Below are 24,599 nucleotides of genomic sequence, written 5' to 3'. Positions count from 1 at the left end.
TTACTTCTATTAAGCCAAAATGTATTTTTAAAAGCCACAGCATCCCTTAAAAATGTGCTTCATCAGAGCCATTAGTTCAGGGTTTCTAATATTAAACACACGAGTCCCAAGTTCAAAGAAGGGTGTGGGAACCTCTAAGGCAGGACCAACACTATACTTCAGAGTCAGGAAGAAGATGCTCTTAACTCCCATCCAGGTCCAATGTGTAAGCAGGATCAAAAGGGACACAACCCACCCACATAACAGTCTAAGCCTGGAAACTCCTCTTACAAGAGATACGTAAAACAATCCTTCAGAAGAATTGAACGAGGTCTACTCATTTCAAATACCCCTTGAGATGGTGGCCTTGGTTCCACCTTGATGTCATTGCTTGGCCATTAAATATTCACTGAAGGATCACGTTCGCCCCTGGTGATTCAAACCTGTGGTTTGTATCTTTCAGACTCCTGCTGCTATCAGCAATCCCCAGGACAGCTGCAGCGATGGAGACCATCCCCATTCCCACTGAGCAGGAATGAGGCAGGCAGCCTGTACGTGAAAGACAGCAGACACAAATGAGTCTATAACTGAAGAATATGACCAGTCCTTTGATGGGTGGTAATCTTGGATTACAAGAAGTGAAATGTTTATTTGCATCACGTTAATCTATGAAAGGCCTAAAAGCTCAATTTTTCTCCATCAGTACCCTAAACCACAACGTTACTGGGCAAAACAGATATTTTTGCTTCTACCTAGGTTATCTACAAACATGTTGAAGTGGCTAAACATTCTCATCCGTTCCTCAGTTCAAAAGGAGCAGAAGATACACAGCACTACTAATGCTGCCTTAGTGACATGCTTAAATAGGGACTAAAGTGACTATCAGTAGCCAGGCTAGTCCTGAGAATAAATTCAAGTATAAAGCTTACCCAGTTAAGAGGTTTGCTCTATGTCAGCAATAATAAGAATGAAGAAAGCATGAGATGGAAATAATCCAGAAGGCAAAACCTTCTAGATGGCACTCCTGTCAAGGTAGAGCAATTCTGCGTTGTTAATCTCACCAGCCACTGGAAGAGCACGTACAATACTGTCATTCATAGTTGTGTGATTTCAAGGCTAATTAAGTCTATTCACTGTTTTGAGTCTGCTTAAATACATTAGTGGGATTCTTCCAGCTTCTGCAGCTTGCCAGCACTTTCTGCTCAAACTGTCTCAGAATGTCTCTCGTATATGCAAATTTACACTGAATGAACGGCTATAAATTATAGCAGGATTATTCTGCCATTTGAGAGTACATCCATCTGAGATGAGGTCAACAACCTTGTAGGTAAATCAATCCTCATACCTTAAGAGAGCAAATGACACAACTGAAAACTCTGTAAAAAGAAGCATTATGTCTTCATTTTGAGATCTTGTATTTGATTGTAATTTTTATCTCTATATGTATTGAAAATACAGCTAATTTTCTAAAAGTTAACTATTGATGAGGTACTGTGAAATATCGTTTTATGAACTGCCTTTGCTCTGAGGCAAATTTATTCTGTATTTGGACTGTACTGCCATAACTAATTTCTATTTCTTAACTTGTTAGGCAATCAAGGGGAGAAGCTCATCTCCAGTGTCATCAAAGAAGATTATGTTCGAGAGCTTTGTTCAGTTAATTATCAGCACAGCTTTGCATTCATTTCCTCGTAAGGTGGTTTTACCTAAAGGGCTGCCATTTATTTCCTAACAAGCTAGTAGCTGAATATGATGGCAGCATGAAGAGCACCCTGCAACAGCAAGTCTGATTTCCTAGTAAGAAGCACTCACCTAGGGGTAAAAAAACCCTAGGGGCTTATGCATCACGTGCCAGTGCTGTGGTAAGAGAGCTGTTCAGTCCCTCTGCCTTGGCTCGGACTGTAAATGCCTTCACACCATTTTACAGTGCACTGTGCTCCCCTGTCATCGTACTATGAGGGGTAAATTGGTCAATTGCCATCGCTCCTGGTAAAGAATTCAACTGCTGTTTATTGCAGCCTACTCCTAAATGCTCAGAGCTGCATTATGCCAGCATTACATATATTATTTGTTAGCTAATAGACTGTTGTTCTGACTCTCTTGCTGGTGCCAGCAGTGATGCTACTGACTACTCTTATAGTTATCCAGAGAAGGAACAGGGATGTACAGAAGCCAGACAGCTAAGTCACAGCTGATCTATCATTATGGCTAAATATAGATTTCCTGCATTAGAAACAAATAAATTTAAAACTCCACTGAATTTAGTGGCCTGAGACTTTTCTTGTATTGTTTCCCTATTGTTCATATCATAATCCATGAAGAAGTGTGTTCAAAATAATATTCTTTGTTTTCTGATTATGCAGTTAACATCATCATACTTTCATGCTGGTGAAAAAAGTTAAATTTAAGACAATCATCCTTTAAGAAATTCATCTATTAAGAAACTCCATCCCTCCAGACTCGGAAGAAGGAATGTATTGCACAGCAAACAAGTGAAAACTTAGAAGATGCCAATGTGTGACTTGTGCTGAAATTTCTGCACATGCTGTAGCAAGCACTGGGATGGACGAAAAGCAAAATAGCCTTTGCTATCCTTCCAGATTTTGTGAAGAATACAGGCAGGTTTAAGCATAATAGATTTTAAATATAAAATTTTAAATTTGACTGATGCATACTCTCTCTAAGGCTTTTACAGTATTTAGTGATCTGGGAAGCTATACTGGGACTCACTGTGTACGAAGATAGGAAACCTCCAAATACTGCTCAATAAGCACTTGAGTTGTTAAGCTTCTCTGTTCAAATTCTTTTTTTTAGTCATATATATGCATTTTCCTTAGATTTAATTTGAGCGTGACTGACCAATGTATCTATTACAACATGCAATAGGATACCTCTAACTGCATAATAGTGAAAAGTTCAAAATAATGAAATTCTTTCCATATCTTTTCCATATAGCCAGATAATTATAGATTAAAAATCACAGGAAGCTATGGGATTGCACAAAAATCTACATATACAATAGAATTAAATCTAGTCTGTAATGTCCTAAGCAATTTATTTTCACATTATCCCACAAAACACTGTTGCACATCTTAAAAAATCTCCAATTTAATATTAGAAAATTTATTTTGAAGTTAATACTCTTGTTACAAAGTAAACACACATTTCTCCCTACTAAAATGTGAATTAAAACAACATGTTCCAAAGATTTGCTATAAAATCCAAGAAATCAAATACCCAATTCTACTACTCCATCAATAACCACAAGAAAAATATGCCCACTACAGATGGGAAATCAAAAATATTTTCTCTTAGGGTGCTCATGTCCTGATAAGACTAGAAACAGCAAAACACAACAAAGTAAACTACAGCCTGTTTTTTATCATGCATCCATATATATAATGTTCAGACACCTACTAGGTAAAAAAACCTCATTCCTAAAAATGATAAAACTTACAATAGCAATACTAGACAAACATCTAAAGTCCTTTCAGAGGCAATCACTGCTTAACTTCAAGAGCTGTGAGCATTGCTGGGTCAGAAGACATTATGCATATGATGAATTAAGAGAATCGACCCCTGAAACATGCAAAAAATCACCCAAAAAATGCATGTGTATCTACTCTGATGAAGCTGAAGTGGCGTACAACTTTAAGCACTTTCCTTTCTGGCTCCCATTTTTTCCTGTGGGGAGCAGCAGGTCCGTACTCTGGTAGAGCAGACACCTCCAGGGGGGTCTGCAGTGGAATCCCACCTCACTGACATAAATCCAGTCACTGTCCCCTTCACTAGATATCTCAGCTTGCTTTCCTCCTCTGAGCTGAGCCCAGACAGACCCTCCCCAAGGTGCTGCTTGTATCATGACAGATGGACTAAACCACTGACAGAAATTTCCTTCATCAGGTAGCTTTAAATACAGCAGCATCGTGGAATATATTTTACCTGTGCACATAGTTACATGAAGCTCAAGGAAGTCACATAAGATCAAGATTTTTTTCTGAAAATGACAATAGGAAACTGTTTGGCAAAATCCCAACTGTTGGCAAGAGATACTGCAAATCTTGACCTCTTGCCTTGCTTTGAATGGCAAACCAGAATTTGCCAATTAACTTTCACTTAGGAAAAAACAAGGCTGAGTATGAATAAATATATGTGATATGGCATCATTAAGGCCATGGGACATTTCAAAATGTTGAAGCAAATGGAAATGTTCAGGCTGAAGCGTGCTGCTCCAAACAGCACCTCTCCCTCATCTCAAGCTGAAGATGTTTTACTGTCTGCATATGTCTGAATGAGGGCAACCTGCTGAGCTCCAGCAGCAGCACCCAGCTGAGAAAGGAGGCAAGAGAAATTTGAATGCTGTAGTAAGAGCTGTCTGCAGAAGTACTCTTTGGAAAAAAAAAAAAATTATAACAAGCCAGCGGCAAGTTCCACTAATGCTGAACGAAATGGGAGTTTATCAGTTGTATCAGATTTATCCGCTGTTTGAACAGAATAGACAGAGGTGCTAAGAACCAGAAATAAACTATTTTTTTCTGTGCTGCATCTTATCTCTCTGGGAAAGACTTCCAGAGTTTTGCTAGCACATCTTAGTGATCAGAGAACAAACAAATCCCATAAGTGGCATGTACTCACTGACCCTGCTCCCCTGAAAGTTTCTATTAAAACTCCCTGGAGGATCGTGTCCCGGGCTTGGTGGAATGTTTAGTTTTGCAGAGCTTGCCCAGCGTCTAAGGCTTGGTGCTAGCTCTGCTCTAAGTTGGACAGACTTGCCAGCTTGAACAAACTTGAACACGAGGTGTTTTTAATGCAAAATGTTACCAGACTGGCTTTTCCCCCCCCCAAGCCTGCCCAGTCTCACTGCTATTCCTCATCTTCTAAACCAATCCTGGCACCTCCTCAGAGCTACAGGACGGAGTCACTGAAATCCTTCGCTTAGGTGCCCTTTTAATAGCAAGCTCTTGATGACTGTGTATTTGCTAAGGAACATTGTCTCCACCTGATGCTATGGACACTTCCTTTCTTACACAAACATCGGAAAAGTGACAATTTTGGCAGTGTTGCTAGTCGGTCTTATCTGCAATGAATTAAAATGTCCAAGAAACTGCATAAATACTGCCTATTGTATCTTAATCATTATGTAACTTGAATTGAATGAAGCCCAAATCCTACTATATATATGGACAGTACATACATAGGGTATAAACAAAGGTCTACCTTCACTCAGGCAGTGAAATTCTGATAGAAGAAACACACTGAATGGTTTGTAGAAACCATGTAGGCAATGAACATGCCTATTCATAAAGACATTTAGGTTTTTAAATCCAGGGTCCAGCATGCTACCTACCTGCAGAAAGCATATATGGCAGTATATTTTAGACTACCACAATGCTACATGTATTTTCTTCTATACAGGGGATTTTTTCAGTCCCCGGGTAGATGGGGTAATTCCAACGACAGCTACCGAGAAGGCTGAGGTTTTCTATCATCAGGTTTCCACAAGCACTATTAGAGCATCGGAAACAAATGACGAGCCTTTATCGGTAGAGCTCACCCACGGCAGGAGGCAGAATACTACGAAATGTCATTCCCTCCCTCCCTTTAGCAGCTCTGAAGGAACAAAAATACAAGCCACGGTTTCCAAAGCGCTCCAGGGTGAGGGTTGTATTATCCTGCCTCAGACCGATCCAGGCAGCCGGGGGGACTCCCCGCGTCCGTCCCGCCCCGCCGATCGTGCCCCCTCCCCGGGGGGCTGCGCAGCGCTCGGGGCTCCCCGGGGCTCCCCGGGGCTCCGCGGGGCTCCCGCCCGGCCCGGGGCTCCGCGGACAGCGGGCACTTCTCGTCTCCCGTGACTGTCCCAGCAGGGCGGGAGCTGGGGATGACTTGGGCTCTCAAATAAATAAATATAAAAGCAAAAGGCAGCCCTCGGCGGAAGAGGGATGCCCTCCCGCTTACCTTGCTCCGCGGGCGCCCAGGGCGCCGCCGGGGGCTGCAGGAGGGATTCCCCAGCGCTGGCAGGGGCTGCTCGGGCTTCCCCGGGCACTGCGCGGCCGCCAAAGCCACGGCGAGGGATTTGTTTTGGTCGCTCCTTCCCGGGGAGGGTTTTCCTCTACATTCCCGGCTCCACATCACCGCCCCCCCCGGCACGGAGAGGGCTGGGGGTGGAAAAACCACGGCAAAGGCATCTCCCTCCTAGCCCCGGAGACGAAAAGCCGCCGGAGCAGCCGCGCGGCGAGAGGTTGGGGTGTCGGGCGGAGCGGGGGGGGGCCAAGGGGGGGATAAGAGTCGAGCCCTCGCTGCCCTCGCCCCGCTGTAATCCCCGGCTGCATGCGAGCCGCCGGCTGCCGGCGCGGCCGCCCGTGTCTGCGGCTGTGCGCGGCGGCGGCGGCGGCGGCGGTGGCGGCGGGGCGGGGGGGGCACGGCCGCTCCCGGCCGGGGCACGCGGGGCGCCCCCCGCCCCCCGCCCCGCCGCGCTCCCCAGCGCCGCGCCCGCCCCCGAGCGCGCTCCGCGCTCCCGGCCCGCGCTGGGGCCGCGCGCACCCGGCGCTGCCCCGGGCGGGGGCGCGCAGCCCCCTCCCTCCCCGCGCTACCCCCGCACAAAGGGTGCGCACCCTGCCCGGGCAGAGACATCAGCCGGGCACAGACACCGTGCCAGTGGCACAGTGCCACAGGCGGGGTACACGCACACGGATGTACACACACACATACGCGCACGCACACAGAGACCACGCTAAGGGCACCCTCTAGGCAGGGGATTCCCCTCTCACACACGGGTGAATCCCCATTAACATTCCCAGGTATGGGATGCACGCCCTTCTCAGACCTCACCACACACCATCCTCCTAGGTAGAGAATGGGCAGGCATGCACACAAACACACACACATACATATGCACTTCCATGTACTGTCCCCTCCCATACACAGAGACACACACACCACCTTCTCCTGGTCAGTAGTGCATCCACAGCATCCCTTCCCCGTTTTCCATTCCCAGCCAGGGCACACAACACACAGCACGGGACTGTACCCGGCCCATGACCTGGCCAGCCCAGCCTTGCTGTGGACATGCTGAGGGCCCGCCAAGGGCTGAACCCCACAGCAGAAATGCAGTACCTGGAGAGCCAGGACCCTTCATGGGGCAGGGACTAATGCATTTTTGTCATCAAGCCTTGGCAAGATAGCAGGCTGCAATCAAGACTTCGGCTACTCCTGCTGCATCTTGCTGCCTCCCATAGTATTTTAGAGCTCTTCATTGTTTTTCCTTAATCATTCCTGATAATGGGAGGAAGTCTCTTTCCCACATTCAGTAATGCCCCACTATATTTCGGGTATCAGATTAGAAAGCCATTCTGCTTTCCAAGCTCATCTCTGTTTCTCAGGTTTCATAACAGTTCATCTGTATCTTTGCCTTCTGCATTATGTTGCTCAGGCTTCATCTCATGCTATAGCTCTGAGAGTCAGCCTTAACTGTTGCACACTTTGCTGCTGGGATGAAGGCTTTCCAACAAAACTTTTATCAGCTTCTTGGTTTTTTTTTTTTCTGTTTTGGTTTGGTTTGGTTTTTTATGTTTGTTTGTTTTTTAATTCAAAGGCCTCTTAATTCTTTTGAAAGCTATCCAAGAAAGAGATTAGGCAGTATTTGCCACCATGATTTCAATTACAACTCACCAAAAAATAGGTTAAACTTTGAATGCTCATTTACTGTGCTAATTTTTACCCATTTTATGTAGTTCCTCGCCCACTGTCTTGGGGACATATAAATGTACGATTTTTTAAAAAAGATTGCCCACCTTCTCCCAGCCTACCTGCTGAAGTTTTCTGAATGGCAACCACAGCAGTAGTCTTAAGTCAGTGCTGAGTTCAAGGCCAGTTTTCTATGAAAAGCTCCAGCAGAATGTACTTTGAAACCTGCACAGGCACAGGCATCCATACCTATGCTGCTCAGCCTAGATTTATCCTTATGGTCAATCAGGGAAATTCTCTTCCATATCTTCCTACATGTGATAAACAAAGCTCCATGGCAACCCATTCCTCTCCTCAGCTACTCCCCAGCTGAAATGTCGGTGTCTATGTATTTTATATGTTCCACCCTTTGTATGTACATGTTGTCTACGTGTCTCATTACGGATTTTTGAATGCACTGATCTGTTTCAGCTGAGCAAAATTCTCAAAGACAAATTACAACAAATTTAAGAAAAAGCAGGCAGGTGGATGAGTAAGCTAACTAGATATCTCTTTGTGCTCAGAGCATGGCAAAGGTGACTTTAGGAGTTCATATGTTGTTACATGCCTCCAAATCTGCATGTACCTGTGACATCAGTGAGAAAAGTTAACTGGAGTGTCTGTCTTCTTAGCCGGTGTAGTTCGGTAAAACCCATGAGAGAGAGCTGTAGGAAACTAGAGTTCATTCCTTCAGATGCTCATTAAATAATAGGTTCTGAGGAGCTCCAGTTCCCCTCTACAGCTTTTCATGATGCAGTGAGTGGTTTTGAAGCCAACTGTGTTTTCTTGAGATTTTATTGCTTGATTTTTCATTTTTGATAAAAGAAGACTGTCTTATCTCCCTCTCATACACACACCCCCAGACACTAATAAGTCTTGTTTATTGGGAAAACTGACAGAAAGTGCAGTTCATAGGTGAGTTCCTGCAGTTCTTTGGCTACACTGGTATGCATGCTGTGTAGACTGCTTCAGAATAAGCAACAGATCTGCTTTCCAGAAGGAGAAGTTATTCTGGAATAAAAAGCTCCTTATTTTGCTAGTATGTCCAGAGTAACTTTATTCTGGGAAATTATTTTTGCACATAGAGGTACATTATCCTGCCTGGACACATGTTTACATCACTGCATCTTTGTTATTCAATTTTCCTTTATGAACAAATGCTAGCAGTTCTTGGTTCACTCCTTTTCTAGCTTGGGGCTTTTATGTTTATGAACATTCATCTTCTGTTCGTACACCAGCATGCTTGGATATTGAAGGGAAGCCTTTATTGGTTCTCTAGTTATCAGAAATAAAATGCAAAATGTATGGCTGTGCTGATGACAGTGTCTTTCACAGCAGGTGGGAAAGATTTCCTTTAAAGGAATTTAGTCTCAGTTGGTCAGATAACTGGAAGAAAGAAACAGCTTTAGTGAAAGAGAAATCTTTTTTCTACCAAGATTTCTGTTGCAGGATTTTTCCTCCTCATTACAATGATGTTCTTCAGAATACCTTTCATCCATCAAGGCCATCATCCTTGCAAACATCCTGGGCCTCTTCCTTCTCACTTAACACCTGATTTGCACAGATGAGCCTGCTAGGTCTCTGTGAGGCAGTACTTCCCCAACACCTCACTTCAGTAAGAGGAGAAGCTGTTTAGAGGAAGGCATAGATGGGCAGACATTCGGAAAAGTATAGTTAAATCTTGATATGAACAGGAGGATCATTCAAAATCACAGTCTAATTGTTGCAAGAAATAATTGTCTTCTCCACTGCTGACCATCTTGGCCATACCAGTGAACTCATGTGACCCACTCCTTTGCTTCGTTTTGAAGGAAGAAGCGTGGGTTTATGTTTGGCAGGGTCTTGAAGGCACGACCAGGACTGCTGGCCCTGACCCATTTTCCCTGAAGACCTCCCAGTCCCTGTCTATAGTCCAGGACTTCATTTCAGCTCAACACAGGGCTTTCAATCCCTGCCTCAGAGACACTTGTGGAGAAGGGAATAATCTACTTATAGACTGATTTAATGGCTTTTCCTTACTTTTAGGAGCAGATACTACATGAAGCATCAACAACAGGAGGACTGCTGTAATCAGCATCAAAGTTGGCCTGTCTAAATAAATGGTTTATCATTTTCCTGAGTGTCATCATCTCAGCTATTGCAACACTGAAATATAATGTCAGATGGTTTTGAAATGTATCATAATTTCCCAGCAGCTTGTCTAAGAAATGGCAAAAAAAAGTTATAGGAGAAGAGTGAACCCCAGCCCAGTGCCCTTTATATCACCCAAGACTTGCAGAAGAAACAAGTCAAACAAAGGCAGCTTCTTGGCCAAGTCCAATATTCTCTTGAAATAAATCACATTGGGAATAGCATCTGGCAGTATCATAGCCCACCACAGTTCAGACCAAGTCTTGTCTGGATTAGGGACTTCCTGATTATTGGACTAGATTTCCATGCTTCCTATTGAGTGGTTGGGATTTGTTTTGCTTTTTTCCCCCTCTTTTTTTCAAGGTTTGGTTTCCTTTATCATATTTCTCCAACTCAGAATAATATGTTTTCTATTCTCGTTGCCACAGATAAGGCTTTGACATGCTTTTTCCAAGTCTTGGATTCTAGTGGGGCCCCTGGAAGTGTTTTCAGTCCTTCCACAGGATGCAATGGGACAGCAGTCTCAGTAGTGTTTAAAGGCTGCCTTGTGGACACATCCAGGGATGATATGCTGCTGCAGACAGGGACAATAGTGGCAGCTTTTCCCTCTTTACAGAGCTGGGTATCACAAAACCAGCAACGGAGCTGAGCAAGAGCATAGCCAGGAAGGACAGATCATGGGAAATATGCCATTGTCAAATATGCCATAATTTGGATGGGTTCCAGGGTAGGTTTTTGTCTGTTTATAAAAATTGATTCATTGTTCCTTTCTTCTCTAAGTGGATTTTTTTTCTTTTTGGTTGTTTTTCTGTTTGTTTGTTGTTTTGTTGGTTTTTTGGGGGGGTTTTGACTGTCGTTTTTTGGGGGGATGGGGGTTTTTTTTGTTTGTTTTGGTTTAGTTTGGGGTTTTGGGTGCTTTTTTGGGTTGTTTTGTTTTGTTTTGTTTTGTTTTTTAAAAGACAAATCTGAACAAGAAAATAGTAATTGGTGTCCAGGATACAATCAGTTGTTGACATGACAAAACACAAATGGAAACCAAACTTGAATTAAACAAAGGCATATCATTGTGATTGAAGTTGAATTATTAGAGTAACAGAGCTGGACAAACTGACTTTTCAAATTTAGGCATCTTCACATATGCAGAAGTCAAATAGATAAGATTTACTGGTTAGGTTTTATGGCAAGCAAACAGGATGCCTGCTGAGTGGTTCCTGGAGCTCCACACTGCAACATTTATGTTCAAGGATGTAGGGCTCTCCTTATGTGTAATGTAAGATAATGAGGATTTCCACAAAGTCAAAAGTCTTTTTTCAACCTTCTGTAGCAAGTTATTGCAGCTTGCATTTTATTTTTTTTTATTAGTATAAGCTTAATGTTAATCCTGTCTGATAATTAAAATGTTATCTGGTGTTATTCACAGACCTTTAAATTGAGATCCCTTGTTTTGGCCCTATGCCAGATCACAACCTGAGAAATAATTAAGCTTTATTCAATAATCTCAGGGACTGTGCATCCCAGGTATAAAATTGATCTGCTATTGCTTTCTAGAAGTAGCAGTAGTTTCGTCCAAGTTGATGACAACTGAGCAGTCTAATAAAACCCAATCCTGTCACTACAAAGAGCTGGCCCTTGCTGGTTATGTTACATAGGGGATGCTTATAGCCAAAGCTATATTTAGCATGAGGCTTGTTTAGGTGATCCAATATTGCCTGCTAACTTTGAACTCTGCAATGAAAAAAATATGTTTCTTTAAATACCATCTCTGAGGAGATGGCTTTCGTGCCTTCCTCTGCCTCTTCCCCAGTCCCTCACTGCTGCAGTGCACACCTTCTCCACCATCTCTGTCAAGACAGAGCCCCACAAGTGGGTTCTCCATTCCCAGGAGGGCTGTTACAAAAGACATCCTTTCCAAGCTCCTTTGAGTGTTTGCAGTACCTGGGATTTATGTACCAGGCAGAAATTTTTCTGCCTTTCTCCAGTCTAGTGAAATGAGAGTCAAAATGTTTTGGATTATTCCTGCTCTATGTCAAAAATGATTTAATGATGGGTTAATTAAAAGTCATCTGTCACAATAGTTTAGGCATAAGCAGAAGTTTTTTCGGCACAGGTCAAAGCTGAAGGAAAACAGCAAGGATTGGAAGACAAGATGTTCGACAGCAGCTCAGAATAACCAGCTAAATACCTCTCTTTATTAGTAAGGGAGAATGTAACATCTAGGAGGAGAGGATTTTGCCATGGGAAGATGCCAATTGCAGAGAGAGGAGGATGAGATTGTGATAAGCTGTGAGAGGTATGAAGCTTCTAGTTATAAGGGCACTCCCCTGCAGCTGAGTAGAAGAGGATAGAGACTGAGGAGAGACATAGGGCTAGGCATATGGAAAGAGAGCTTCCTCTGCATCTTGATCTCTAGCAGGGGGAGCTGCAGGGAGATGAATTTTCCTGACAGGCAGTTTGGGGCTTTCCCTGAGCAGGGCAGTTCTGCAGGTACCAGGCACTGAGCTGTGCTCAGGCAGCCTAGGGCTGCCATTGGCAGCTGCCATTGGGATGGGAACTGGGAAATAAGCCTCCCAGAGACTGGACTGAAACTGTTGTCAGCACGTCTGATAAACTTGTACTGCAGTTAAATATGATAAATTACATGTGGATAATTTGTTTAAAACTTACTGTATTCACAAGTGAAGTGTTAGGCCTTGGAGTTCTCATTCACATCATTATTTTTCATTTTCAACATTTTCCCCAGGGATTAAATCTCAGGACTGGAATGCAGAAAACCTGTGGACGTTTCCTCTTTTAATGAAATATCTTGATATCACCAGCAAACCCTGAGCAAATAATAAGCCCATATTTCTCCAGTTGTGAGTAACACATGGCATAGAACTCTGCTCTGCTCCTGACTTGCAGCTCAAAACAACCAGCAAGCTTAAAAACCCTCAAATTGCTTTCAACTATTTTCCAGGCTTTAGACAAGCTTGGGGATTTTCTTTTGTTTTGGTTTTGTTTTGTTTTCCTAGTATGGGATTGTAGACAAATCTGACAGAATAATAAATTACCCTAATTGCTTTTTTTTTTTTCTTTAGCATTCACCCCAAGAGTTCCCTGCAGCCTCTTTATCCTTTGTAATGTCTGGAAGAGAGTACTGCTATGATGTGTAAATGGAACACTGAGCCCAAGTGGAACCTCCTTGAAGACAAACAATAATGAAGATGTTGCCAGGTAATGGTTTCAATTTGTAAACTCATTTTGGGAAAGAACTGTCTTTTTTCTTAAAGCCATCAGAAAAACAGAGTTTTCTGCTCATGAGGACTCTTGCTTTTTCTAACCATGCATGGCAGTATCTCAGCTAAAAAAACATGCCAGCTTCCTGGACAAGCTGCAGATTAATTCAGTGGTGGAGGATGAGCCCTGCTTGGGATACACTTGCACAGTGAGCCCATACAGGTTTTTTCAGGCTTCTAACCTAAGGTGTATGAGTTCGAAAACTTGGCAAGTGGGTGCTTTCACTGGCTTCCACTTCAGTGTTGAAAAACAGGAAAGTCCTGTCTAGGTGGATGGTTCCCAGGTTTCCAGGGTCTTGCCTCAGGGAAATCAGAATATAGACCCATATGTGGGGATCAACACTAGCATGGGGGACTCCAAAGAGATACCAAGCAGATGGCTTGTGGCATAGCAAGCCAGGATCCTGAGCAGCTTTGGTGATCTTTGATGAAGTGGTCCTTGAAAAGAAACATGGTTCCTGGTTCCATGGCATCTGCCAGGGAATGGAGTTGGTTTGAAACTCAGCAAAAAAAATGACAGAAATTCACCAAAACAAAGGAAATTTAAGTAAGTATCTTATTGCTAACATACTGGCTTTGCTAGAACATTTCAAGAGCTCTATGTTTATAACTAGCTTCAGAAATATCAACCAGTAAGTGACCAACTTTTTGAAGTAATTTCTTGGATCATGCACAGGTCCTTATTACACAGGAATGTTCTACTTCCGATTCTGCATACTGGCTCTGTGGGGTTTGATTAATACCATGGGGTGTTATTTAAGTCAAGGAAATAAAATTACATGTCAAGTCCTCAGGTTCCCCCTAAGTATATCAAATCTCAATTGGCAGGTTACACACCATAATCTCTTCTGAAATATTTCATTAGACATTTTTTATACCTACCATAGCCATTTTTAAAATCTCCTGTAGTGTAAGATAAATGCAATAGCATTATGTTTAAAAAACCCATCTTGGAGGTGTAAATTTCCATGTTCACATTTTCCTAACTTGGCTAGAACACATTTCTCATTGTTTCCAGTAAAAACCAAAACTCACAAAAGTCCACAAAACCAACAAAACAAGAACCAAACAAAAATCTAAAAGTCTTATTCTTAGTTCGTATATTATGTCCTTTGCAAATCAATAGAATAATGCAAAAGATGCTGTATAGATACAAAAATGAAACACATTGTTTTTGAGGAATATGAACTAACATGGTGATTCAAATGTGGAAGCTGATTAAGACTGGAAGCAGAGTCATGAAACTTCATATTCTTACTGCAGAATAAACAGATTTGCTTTGAAGTGACTCTTGTTATATGTTTTAGTTTTAGTTTTATGTTTTATTTCTGGCTACCTTCAATTGTACTTGAAATTTATTCCCACAAGCTTCGTTATTTCACACTCCTGAAATACTCCTTGTCTTGCACAGATACACTCAGTACCCTCCACACCCAGAAAAGGTGTGTTGCAGCCTCAGCAGAGAGACTAATGTGGGTTCCTTTCCTCTCCTGTCACTGTTTTTCATGAAAGCTGATAAGATGTTTTGAAAGGGGCCAATGGATTTAGAAGTGATGGGAAGGAGATTGTGGGGAAAAAATGGACTTGAAAGACCAAGACATAGATTTTTCCCCAGGAAACCAGGCTGAGTTCTCATATGCCAAGCTGAGCAGGCAGAAACGTTCAGTGGACCCTCCTTCCCAGTGTATCTGAATACTTGGTTGTATCACTGCAGTGGCTTTGAAGCAGGTGAGAAAACCTACCAAATCTGATTTGAAGAGTATTACATTCATTTTGCATGGATGAAGATAACTGTTGAAGATGCAAGTAACAGGAAATTGTGCCCCATGCTTTGCACAAACTTTTGTTGTTATTAATTTGTTTGTTAACTGAATTTACTTGCAAACGACATAGACAAATATCCCGGTTTATGAATTGTTTGCCTGATGTTTAGTCCTTGCTTTAAATGTTCATTATTCACATTTGCTATTTGCATAGTGTTCTGGAATCATGGTGAGGCACTGTGAATCCCATTATATAATTTCACTCCCCAACTAGGTCGATCTCAAACTCACCAGAGACTCAGGATAGCAATGTGACCCCTGCACCATAACACCTTCTCTGTTGTGTGCACTGGTTATGAGAGTGAGGATCAGGTTCATTAGAGTACCAAACGTGCCACACTATTGCTGCCAAAGCTAATTATGAGGCAGAGAAACACTGTGATAAAGTTAATTGTATATTTGCATTTGGTCTGGACTGAAGACCTGAAAAAGAAAACTGTGCTAGTAATTCAGTCCTTCAAAACATAAAATGTTAAATCCTGTGTGTTTGTTTGAGGCAAAACGTGACCATGGCTGTGGTGGAGTAGGATGGCTTTATCCACCCAGAGAATGTGATGTGGAGGGACAGACACAAGCCATGTGGAGGATATAGCTCTTTTTCTCTGCTTTCCCAACATCTTTCTTTCCTGTTGCTTGCAGCTCTCTCTTTCATTCTTGAAGTCAGACGTTAACATCAGCTGTGTTACATAGAGCATGGCTAATCTATTAGAACAAACTCTTGGATTTGTATCTTTAGTTTTGTGGGCAAGCATGAGATTCTTACAATAAATGGGGTTTTCTGTGTATACTGCCAACTGGATATACATGATCTTCAGATTGATGGACGCCTGTGAGCCTCCAAACAAGAAATGGGTAGGTCATGAATTTGTGCAATTAACTTAAGGTGTTCCCAGTGAGCCCCAGTGAAAATTTTCAGTGAGACATTTCTATCACTTGATGAAGAATTGGATTAGAGAATTGGACCACTATACAAATTGCCATCATTTAAGGCATAACCATCCATTTTATAAACTGAAGATGAACTGAATATTTTTGACAGTTCTGACATAGGAAAATACTTTCATGTCTTTCTTCTCTCATGTGAGAGATTGACTTTCTGTGAAACAAAGAATAAGCCCAGACTGACAAGCAAAGCAATAAGATCTGTTTCTAATTCTTTAAGCCAAAGGTTATTTTAAAGTACACACTTGTTGAAAATGAGTGGATTAGAAAAAGTCAAAATCTACAATACTGGACTTCTGGTTGTATGCCTCAATAAGTACACAGTCCTTTTCTCCTCTAATTTCCTGGTTATTTAATATGACTGGGAGCAACATTTGAACCTCTTTATAAGGGGAATGCTTCCCAGAAATTACTTTATCTTTTTCATTTATTACTATTGAAAATGTCTAATGGTTTTCACCACCTGAATATTTTAAGCAGGTTCACTCTGAGTACTGCAGGTCTGCATTATTCTATTTAGCTCCTTTTAGCAGAATGATCCTTTAGTGAGTGAAAGGCCCTAAGGCAGGAGCTAGTTCCAATTTTAAAAGAAAATCTTGTGATTTTCATCAGGTAGTGGAAAAATAATATCTGTAACTATGGAAAAAGCTGCAATGTGAGCTATTAGGTACTAGAGAATTTACCCTAGAGAAGCCCTTACAAATGTCCAGAAAAGACTTCTCATGAATATTGAAATTTAGTTTTCGTATTAACACTCAGATACAGATCTTTAGGAAATTAGGCTTCACTGGTTCAAAGAATTGCTGTTTGCTGTGTTGTGTTATCTCTAAGTAAAAAATATGCTGAATGCCACTAGTGCTTTTCTTTCAGAAATGCCTCCAGTTGTCTCCAGTAGAGCAGTTCCATATCCAGTTTGTCTGATGTGCAGGGATTTGGCATGGAGAGCTACAAGACATCAGGGACTTGGATGTTGCAAGGACAGTGTCCAAGATAAGGAAAGAAAGGTGCCTACAAGTGAGAACTGAACGAGCAGGACAAAAGACACAAAAATGGAGAAAAAACGAATACTTTAGTAAATGAACTTAAAATTCATCATCATGATTAATGTTTCTCTAAGCTTTTGAGAGTGCCTGAATAATGATGTATTAAATCAAGAAGATTTTTTGAACATGCTATATTGGCAGGTGTTCATTAGAAGTATCCAGTTATTAAGGATGTATATGTTTTCTCAAGATCTTTAAAGATTAATGGTTGCACATATACATCTCTCTCCCTACAAAAAGAAAAACATCATCCTTATACTGCAGTAGTAAATATTGTTTTAGTGTGCTCATTTTTTTCAGCTTCTTGAGTTCGCCTAGACTCATTACTGGACTTCAACATACAGAAAAGTGTTATGCTTTTGTATAATTAGATAAGCAATTCTGTACAAACTGCAGATTACAGATTGCAGATTGCTCCTAGATGATGTGTATTATGACTCTTTTGAGCTTCCTTATTACATTATCAGTCTAATTACCTGTACCACTACATTGGTTTAATGTGACATTAAATCAGTGCAAAAATTTGTTATTTGGGGCCTGAGCCACTGTCTGTGCTCCGTCTGAGATTCATCATGCTGTGCTACCATCTGTGGGCAGCTTCCAGGGAGAGAAGGCTGTCGTGCTGGCTCCTAGGGCACTGTGACATGCATTAGACACACCGCTGAAGGACAGAGAACATGTGTGTACCATGATGAGTCACAGCTGTCTGGAAGCTTTCGATAAACCACATAAATGTTCCTATGCCTCAGCACATCTAAATTAGCAGAATCCGGAAGCGTGGAAGTTTCAGCTCCTAAAATTCACGTTGGCTGTCTCACACATGGTTTTACTAGAGCTGGGTAGTGCCTCACTCCTTGGGCATAACTGGGAAATGAGCTCAATACATTTCATTGCGTATCTATGCACACAAACATTCAACTTTTGTGAATATCAGAACAGAAGAAGCTGCCCACTTGAAACACATTTTCTGGAATGTCTTTATCATATAGGAAGCAGTTGAAATACATCAGTATAAATGTGGTTTACAATACCTAAAATATTTGGGTATCACAGGAAGGAACTGCATCAGGCCTTTGATTCTTCTAAGTGTTCAGTGAATGCACCCTAAATTGCTATAGATAGCTAAAAATTCCTTTTGTGTTCAGGAAAGAGTTATATTAGCACTACTTAGGACGTTGGGACTTCTTTTAAGACCTAAATCTTGGTCCCTAGTATTGGACTCAGCTGAGAAATTGATAGACAGTATTCGAAAAAAAGACTCAGTTACAGAGTTTAATTTGCAGAATGAATCTTTCTGGTCTGAAAGCAGAATAATTTGATTAATTCCACTATTAATGCTGTGCCCTTACATGTACAATTTACATGCAAATGTAGGTGCATTCTGTGAAATGGCAGGTACTGATAAAGATGTCAACTTCATTAGTCAAACAATCTGAGAGTTCAAGGTTGGTAATGAATCATTTCCACCATCATCCTTCATACCCCCTTGAAAATTACAAGGAAATTAGCCTCTCTTTGAAGCAAAAAAAAGAGGTCACAAAAATAATCCTCCAAGATCACCAAAATTCAAATTTTTCCCACTGATTCTCAGTAAGAAGCATCTCCTCCTCCCATTCACATATATTAACAGGAACACTTATGTATTGATGGGGAGCATCTTGCTTTTTTGATTGATTTGGCATGGGAGAATGAATTGCTGCTCTGCCTAAGGCAGAACCTGCTGCATATGTGCCCTTCTCGGTGGTGGTGTTGTTACATTAAATTCTTGTCTTAATGCCTTGGCGATTGTTGCAGTCAGAAAGTTTAGGCTTAGCTTTAAGGTGTTATCCATTTTATTGCAGTTTCATGGGAACAGTCATACACATTTTCTCTCTCTCTCATTTTAAAGCCCTGAAATCAGAATGAAGGCAGTCAGATGAATTTAGAGAGGCTGGTTGCTGTACATCTATGCTCATGGCTCATTTTCTCCTAATTGTGGGAGAAATCTCTTTTTGTTCACTTTACAGGATTCATAATTCTGTCTCAATATAAGACATAAGTAGATCAAAATGCAAATGTGCTTATTGTGTTACTTTTGTCACATCCTGAATTAGTTGGAATTACTGGTACATGCCTCCAAATCAGCTTCTGTGGATCAAAAGAGCAAAAACAGTAACAACAACCAAAAACCAACCAAACAAAAAAACCCAACCAACCCAAAAAACCCCCCAAAACCTAAAAAAAACCCCACCACACCATCAACAAAAGAGCATGGCATTTTATGTGATTTCTAGGAAGGAGGCAACAAAAAAGAGATGGATATTTTCCTTTTTTCCTTTGAAACCAAGATAAGCTTCAAATATTTTATAAGGTATATATTTTCCTAGTTGATGTGAATATTTGCTGCTTTCCAAAGGAAAGGGGTGATGCCCAGGGAAGCTGTGTTTTCAGATTGTAAGAGGTTATTGGACTGTTATCTCTGTAATAAAATTCAGTACATCAAATGAATGACTTGTTGTTTAGTGAAACATGGCACAACATCGATTGAAGCTACCCATTAAGTCAAGACATCAAATATACCCTTGTGACACTGTACTAGGGATCACTGCTGAAATTGCAGAACTTGCTGGTAACAGCAACTGAGCTCAAGATAAACATTGTCCTTAACTCATGCCACAGTGACATTAATGGTTCATGATATCATGCAGTGATCAAAGCCTTCTGGGAAGACATAGATGCAAAAGGACAATTTTCTTGGTGATCCATATCCACTTTTTTTATTGAAGAAAGTACACCAGATTTGAAATTGAATAGATGTTTGCTTTAAAATATCCAGAGAAATCTGTTCTGTAAGCTCTTTTATTTTCTTTCCAAGCTTTGCATAAACCTAACCACTGATGTCTCAATATGTGAGAGCCATCAGACTATTTTGTCAATTAAATATTTCAAGAAAAGCACATAAATACATTACTATTCATTGTCTCTCAAACTGCAAGAGTTTTTCTCAGCCTACGCTTATAAAAATACACTCATAAATTCAGATTGTGATCATGATCTTCATTTTGAAAGCCTCATTTGATACCTTTACACAAAGTTTCTTCTTACATTAAATATTCTTGACAGGATCAATAAAAAGCCAAAAATCCAGGTCCACTTCCTTTCATGTGGATGCCACCAAAGTGCCAACTGCCCTGTTGCTCCCTTGAGGTATTTCTCAGATGGCTGATTGGCTATACTATCACCACCTTTCCTCCCCTGTGGTTTTTTCTTCTTCAAGAAAAGTCAGAATTGAATATGGCTTGGGATTTGAGGACTTTGCATAGACACCCTTCCTTTCTCCCCATCTGGTCATCACTGTCCATCTATGGGCTGTGCTTATGTCTTGGGAGTGTTTTGGCAAGATATGGCAACAGATATCCAATCCATAACATATCTCTCTTAATGTTCTTGCAATCTTCTAAACCAGACAGAAGGGATTTCTCCCCAAACCTAGTCCTTTATGTATAAATGGAATTAATGTAATTTTGCCATGATTCCTGTGGTAATCATGTATGACCCTTCTTTTGCTTAATGTGTTTCTAATACACACTCGCGTCTGAAAGCAGAGGTTGTAGAATTGCCACATGGTCATACCAAATTTAGTCACAATGTTTTTTATATGTTTGGTTTCACTAGTTGGGCACAAATTAATACTGTTCTGAGGCCTTCCTTGTAGCTTCCAAAAGTAATTTATTTCTCTCACAGAATAGTACTACCATTAAATACAGCTCTGCTTCTTTAGAGAGCTTATAATCCTTTGGGGGGAAAAACATATTACAAAGAGGAGGAAATACTTTCATCTTTGTGCAGGAAAGACACTATATTACCCCCTTACACTTACTGAATTCAAGGTTGTTTTAAGTAGGTGTGGAGACTCGGAGAGCCGTAGTATTTCAGGCATCCAGGGGCAAGAACAAGAGGAGAAACACCTCTCAAAGATCATGGTGAGAAGTGCCTCCCTCCCATGGGCCTTTGCAGGCACAAATATCTGAAGTCTTATTGGTTAATACAGTTGATGTCACCCCCGCTCACCCTGGTTCAGCCCCTGTTTACCATATATGTACCTTTCCTAGAATGTTCTTCTGTCTCCAGATCCCCATTGGCTCTGTTTTGCCCAACTGCTCCACCCCTGCAACCCCCTTGGTTCTCCTAGTTGTTTGCCCCTCCTCTACACCACTTTCACCTATTCCCATTGGTCCTTGGCCCTCAGATCCTCCCCTCTTGTCCCATATTTAATCCTGTGCCCTCAGCCCCACCTTCTCTTTGCCCTTGGACCCTCTTCGAGATAATGAACTGCCCGTGGAGCTCCATGCTAAGATGCCCCCTTCACCTTCTTTTGTCAGCAATTCAATAAGAATGCTGTGGGCTTTGAGAGTGCTGGTTGCTCACAGAGACCTGTTGAAGTACACCGTTTCAAGTAGGAAGTTTAATTTTTCATGGAGCATCCAAATTTTCTATTCATTGAAATATGTGATAGACAAAATAAGGCTTATATTTATCAGAATAAATAAGCTACACACAGGATTTTATTGTTTAGATATATATTCGAAACTTTTGAAAATTTAACTGTCTCCTAGGGTATTTATAGACGTGCTGAGCACCAGACTTGTCTATTATAAACAGCACTTTGAGAATACCTTTGAGAATACCTTTGATTTCTAGAAATACTCCAAATCCTTGACAACAGTCAAATAATGTCATATTATCAGTCTTGCACTCTTTATCCTATATGAATAGCTCACTAAGAAAAAATACTGCTATTTATTAGCATGATCTGAAGAGTAGTTTGCTGAGGAAGATCTTCGAGGTCTTTAAAATACTTGATTTCCTATTGCAAACTGGAAATGGAAATGTTGGCAGAGAAATAACAAAAGCAATCTGTAGGGAAGCATCACAGTATCACCCCGGAAATCCTGACATTCCCTTGAGTGGCTCATGAACTGGCATAACCACTTTTGTTTTCCACGTGCAGCTGAAGAGATGTCAGCAATGAAACCACAGAATAAAAATGTCATCACACTGCCTGTGCAGAGTCACTCTTTACTACTGGACCCTGCAGGTTACTTACAAGCCATGGAATGGCATTCCCAGCTTTGGAGGAATTTGCCTTGAGATTATACTTGTCTGAATTTTAACTATTTTCTTTAGTGTCTCCCTGTCTCTTCTCCATGTCCACACACACCCGCACATTGAGGCTAGCAACAAATAGCTCCATCCAATTGTTGTTACTCAAGCAAGCTCTGAGTTTAAAGAATAATTTCTTTACACCTGCTTCTTCTTTTCATGATTGTTGCTTCCACAAATAGTTTTCTTATTTTAACACAGACATGCTTTAATGTACTGAAGCATTTTGAAGACCAAATATGAAAATGGCCTACACACCCGAGTAATTTCATCACCATGAGATACCACAGCAGTAGAAAAACATCATCAACCACTCTTTGCAGTTCATGTGTTTCTGGGCTTTATCTGGTTTTTGGTAAAGTCATTGCAAATATATCCATTAACACTAAGTAAACTGACACTCTAAAATATCATCTGGGAGATGCAAATATTACTTTTGGAAGGAAAAAATATATATTAGTTATATAAAATGCCTCAAACTGGCAATGGAAGAAGAAATGACAGAAGTGCTAGTGATCAACATACTGGAAGATGTCTGATTCTTTATGATATGCAATAGAATCCCAGGAAAAAAATGAAAAGAGACTGAGAACTAACATATTTGAATAGCAAACTGAAGATACAAACTATGACACATATGCAAGAGGCAGAAGTGTTTTATGAAGCATTGTGCTTTCTGAGTGTGATTAATTTAATGCCAAATTTCAAAATTCAGGCTAAGACAATAGGTGTTTTTGGAGGTGTGATTCTTCATTGATTGATAATTCATACAAAAATACTAATTTCCAGACTCTTCTTTAGTGAGCAGACTTCAGCAACACCCTTTGGGATTACTAGGAATCAGCTCAGCTGTAGCCCTCCTAAAGCTCAGCCAAGAAACCCATTTGTTGTTTTTTTCACTGAAAATCAGTGAGACTTTTGTACCAAAAAACATATATACATTAGAATGGATGGTAACTTTCTTTTTTTCCCCCCTCATTTCAAAGTCTTTTGATGAAGAGTCAAAATGGCTTATTTTGAAAATGTTAACACAAAGGCATATAGAAATTTTAGTTTAAATATGCTAGTCATACCTGTACTTTTAGTCCCAGGAAAAAGTCTATCTTGATGGATATGGACTTCCCATAAAATGTCTCCAATCTTCCATCTTGCTGAACTACTCAAGTGAATTAACTTTCACAGTGCATTGTGGGGCCTGGGCTGCTTCACTTTCCAACAAAACAGGGATATGACATCTCATAAGTATGGGTTTTCATTGCATTGTTTATTTTCTGGTTTTGTCTGAAAGTCATAATTTTCCATACAAAATTGTGAAAGATGAAATTGAGAAAAAAAAACCAACCAAAAACATTTTCCCTAAAATCATTGATAAAAATTTCCAGTTGAATTTAGCATTCACACCATCGTGGATCCCATTTTGGTAAAGACCTTGATGTGTGCTACTTACCCTGTGGGAAGCAAATAATATTTTTTGCTAATGGAGATAATGCATCTGTAAAATATAAAAAATGCATTCTAATAACTTCAGGTTTTCACTTGCTGAAAGCAGACTTGAATTTGGCCCGTTATTATTTTCAGCTGAAGAGGAGAATAATGCCTTATGTTGTCATATGGCAATATATCAAATTGTTCCTAGCTATCAACACCAAAATCAGTTGCATCCTCAGGGATTTGGCCCTGTGCTTATTAAACAGTAATATCTTTGTCAACAGATGGATTTTATACTGCTGATATCTTGACAAGTCACTAGAATGAATCCGAAGATTCCCAGCCATAACACAGTCCTATTTTAACCTTGGTTATTTTTAAAAAACCCAGTGTAAAAAACATGACAAGCATCGATGCTTAATGCAAATGCCTAGCAATGCGTGTTACCTGGTAACCAAATGGATGGTATGTTGGAGAGGGAAGTGGCAACAGCAAGTGAACATATGCCAAAGCAGCTCCTAGCAGATACAGAGGTGGTCACCATGGATTTTGCCACATGGAAAGAAAAGATTGTCATGACCTAGTCTGAATTTATGGAAGAAGAAAACAGGTTTTTCTTTTTACACGCTCCCATGAAGGCAGAGGACAGTCAATGGCTGTGGCATCAGAAACCTGCTGGAAGTGTCACTTTTGTTCAGGAGGGACAAGATTTCCCACGAACAAGGAAGAAAATGTCCCACATTTGTCCAAAGGAACAAGATTGAAAAAGTTAACTGCAACAACACAGGAGAAGTGAGTCAAAATCTAAGTTTCCTAAATGACTAGCAAGACTCTTTCTGCTTTGCTGCCCAAAACAGAGAACTGTTTATTAGAGAGGTCAGGATTTATTTTCTTACTGTAAGTTTAAAGATTTGTTTCTTTGCTTTGGCCTTCCCACAAAAATTCATTCTGCTGGAAATTCATCATCTCGAAAACACATGGCATTTCATTTGGTTGGGAGAGTCAATCTGAGAGCTCTGCCACAGAGGCTTTCACCAGAGGTCAGAGTGTAAAGCTACAGTAAAAGCTTGAGGTACGATCATAGTATCCAAATAGATTGTTTCCTGTGAAAAGAG

At 40.9% G+C, this 24,599-nt stretch overlaps 1 protein-coding gene across 1 annotated transcript in view; it reads right to left on the bottom strand.

Moving 5' to 3' along the window:
- The window catches only part of KCNB2 (potassium voltage-gated channel subfamily B member 2), a 186,069-nt gene extending 179,916 nt beyond the window's left edge, over positions 1–6,153 (bottom strand). The window contains exon 1 of the mRNA XM_014883514.2: positions 5,935–6,153. The gene's annotated coding sequence lies outside the window, so the exon portion shown is untranslated. The remainder of the gene's footprint in view (positions 1–5,934) is intronic.
- Between the last annotated feature and the right edge of the window lie 18,446 nt (positions 6,154–24,599).

Source organism: Sturnus vulgaris, chromosome 1 (genome assembly GCF_052056855.1).
Source record: "Sturnus vulgaris isolate bStuVul1 chromosome 1, bStuVul1.hap1, whole genome shotgun sequence".
NCBI lineage: Eukaryota > Metazoa > Chordata > Aves > Passeriformes > Sturnidae > Sturnus > Sturnus vulgaris.
This window is presented reverse-complemented; position numbering and strand designations above follow the sequence as displayed.